Source organism: Equus quagga, unplaced genomic scaffold (genome assembly GCF_021613505.1).
Source record: "Equus quagga isolate Etosha38 unplaced genomic scaffold, UCLA_HA_Equagga_1.0 HiC_scaffold_6602_RagTag, whole genome shotgun sequence".
Classification (NCBI taxonomy): Eukaryota; Metazoa; Chordata; class Mammalia; order Perissodactyla; family Equidae; genus Equus; species Equus quagga.
In genome coordinates this window covers 1-3034 of record NW_025794334.1, presented here as the reverse complement: position 1 = coordinate 3034, position 3034 = coordinate 1, and the positions used below count along the sequence as shown (strand labels likewise).

Below are 3034 nucleotides of genomic sequence, written 5' to 3'. Positions count from 1 at the left end.
CCGTTTCGCCAACGCCCCTTTACCCTCCCTCTGTAGCCGGCTCTCTGGCCCCTCGTGGCTGTGGCTGTGCTCCTCGCCTGGAGCCAGGGCTGCGGGGAGGGGCGATAGGGCAACAGGTGAGAGCCCCAAGGGCGGAGGGGGGGGCGGGAAGGGGATGGCCCTGGCCTTTTGCAAGTCGCCAGCCGGGGATGTCCGGCCGCTAGCAAGCCCAGGCTTGTGCGCGGCTCTTTTGCCACCAAAGGGGCTTCAATCACCCCGCGTGTGTTGGGCCCCGTCATTTCCGGGAAAAGCAGTGCTCCACCTTTGGAGGCGTGCACCCTTCGATAGCTCAGCTGGTAGAGCGGAGGACTGTAGCCTGGACACGTGTGGACATCCTTAGGTCGCTGGTTCGATTCCGGCTCGAAGGAGGTGCCTGACAGCTTTTGCCCCATCCTGCATCAGGAGGGGCGCTAGCGCCCGGCGCCCAGCCCCACCGCTGCTGCCCCTGCCCTTGGGCCCCCCTGCAGCATCGCAGCCGCCTCCCTCTCCCAGGCCAAAGCCAGGAAAGCCTCTCCCTTCCACCGACACAGGGACTGGACGGGACGGGACGGGACGGGACGGGCCGGGCCGGCCTGCTGTCACCAGGGAGCACACGTGCACCTCCTGCCCGCACTACACACACACACACACACACACACATGCCCTTTATCTCATAATCCGTCCCACCTGCTCCCGCCATTCGGGGCGGCCCCCACCAAATGCCTCGCCCTTTCCCCTTTTCTTCACCCAGCCCTTCTGCTCCCACTCCCGCTTCCCAGCGCCGCCTCTGCCACCACCCCACCGCTTTGCTCCGTATACCTGCACAGCAAGCTGCCTGCCACACAGGTGGGCCCTGGAGAGCCATCCACGGCGAGCTCCGGAGGCCGACCAGCAGGCACGCTGTCACCCCGTCGCGCTGGGCACCCACGGCCCTGGGGCGTCCTTCTTGAACACTCGGCCTCTCCATCTCTGTCTCCTGCTCCGCCTCCTCCTGGGATGCTGCTCTCACCGTCTCTCTTCTGTCGAGCCCACCCGCAGTCTCTCTAGCTCTCTTGCTCTCTCAGTCTCTCCATGCCCCCCCTTCTGTCTTTCTTTCGTGAGGAAGATTTTCCCTGAGCTAACATCTGTGCAAATCTTCCTCTACTTTCGACGTGGGATGCTGCCACAGCATGGCTTGATGAGCAGTGTGTAGTTCTGCACTGGGATCCTGGCCTGCAAACCCCTGGCTGCCGAAGTAGAGTGGGCGAACTTAACCACTATGCCACTGGGCGGCCCACAGTATGGTACATCCTTTGTCAAAATATATTGTTAGTAATGAAAAAATAAGGTGGAGAACACTGTGTATAGGATGCTACTATATGTGAGGTAAAATGGAGGTGATTCACACAAACACACACAAACCTTTTTACATACCCATAAGCTTATATATGTTTACAGGCTTGGATATTATGTATAGACTGTGTTAGGATACAATGCAAATGAATACTTGTTGCTTTTATAAATGAAACTGGCATCTGAAAGACAAAGATTAGAGGAAGATATCTTTTCCTGTATATTGTATACCCTTCCCTAATGTCTGAGTTTACACTTTTACGATATGCATGTACTATCATTATCTATCTATCTATCTATCATCTCCTCACGGAGAACCTTTGCTCTTGGAGCAGAAAAGTTACGAGCTCTGCCGAGACTCTCTCACTCCTCCCCTCGTTCTCCTCTGTCTTCACTCCACTGTTGGAGGCTCATGGCACACAGTGGAAGCTCATTAGACCTGTCTGTTGCTCCCGTTTTGTTTTTGGAAAGGAGTGCGACTCTCCCAAGGTAACAGGTAGAATGAAACACAGCTTGGGGGAGTTTGCTACGAAAGGGTAAAAATCTTGTGCTTTCAGACCTAATTCTGCTTTGAGATACTTAAATCTTATGGGTCTATTTCTTTGTTGTTTTCCTTAGGGCTCGAAAAGGCTTTTAAAAGATAAAGCCGGTCTCAGCCTTGCTAAGTAGAGCCGAGAGGGAAAGATCTGCCGCCCTCTGGGCTTGCGAGGAGCCAGCAGCATCGCGCCCCCTGCCGGCCAGTGAGGGGGCCGCACCTCCCCGGAAGAAGAGGGCGGGGCCGCCAGAGAAAGACGCATCCAACCTGGATCAGGATCGGCGCCTCTGGGAGTTTTACTGGAGCAGCTAGTGAATAAATTGGCTCCGCGATTCAGAGAGCATCAACCTAGGGTGGGATCAAGGCTGGCCGATCCCCCACGCCCACACCCCGCAATGCGCACGCAGCGAAGATTGCTCAGGTGAAAGGCGAACTAAGGGAAAGCTGGAAAAGAGCCAAGTCAGCCTAGGAAGTCTCAGGGGCCCCTGCACTCATCTGGCAGGAAGGGCAGTTGCGCTGGAGGAGAGAGAGCAGCTCTTCTCCCGTGGTCCACCCATGTCTCCTCACTCCCACCCCCTGCCACATGAGGCGCCCTGAGAGAGCTGGCGGGCTGGGGTCAGTGAGGGGTGGAGATTCTGGGAAGAAGTCGAATGAGGGGGAGACCACAGAAGGCAATCCAGTTAGGGCGCTGGGGTCACCAGACCGCCTGTAGGGCCTCGTGGCCTTGGAGTCCTGCCGTCCAGAAGAACCACCTGGTTCTGCAAAGGCCGCGCAGATGCTCTGGGAACAGATCCTAGACCTGTGAGGACAGTCAGGGAGCCAGGACCCGGGGATACCATGCCCTGGGTGATCTCGAGTTTTCAGAGGCTCAAGTGTCAGTTGTCCACTGCAGGATTCTCAGACCACGGAGGTGTGGCGCTGTATGTGTCATTTATCCTTCCTAGGCTCTGGGGAATGAAGGTCTTGGAGCGCTGGCAGCCCCTGGAGACCATTCCCCTGCGCTGCGTCGTCACGTGGCCGTGCTGACGGGACCCATGCAGGATCCTGGGCCTCAGGTAGTCTTGAGGGCGCTGTACAAGCCCAGGGCCTGGAGAAAATAGTTTGATCTAGTAGCAGAACTGGAGGATGGCCCATGTCAGAACCACGTTT

At 57.1% G+C, this 3034-nt stretch overlaps 1 non-coding gene across 1 annotated transcript; it reads left to right on the top strand.

The window, feature by feature from the left end:
- The first annotated feature begins 317 nt into the window (after window positions 1–317).
- TRNAY-GUA (transfer RNA tyrosine (anticodon GUA)) lies at window positions 318–407 on the top strand. The gene is given in 2 exon segments: window positions 318–354; window positions 372–407. It is a non-coding gene; the product is annotated as a tRNA-Tyr (tRNA).
- Window positions 408–3034: the final 2627 nt, after the last annotated feature.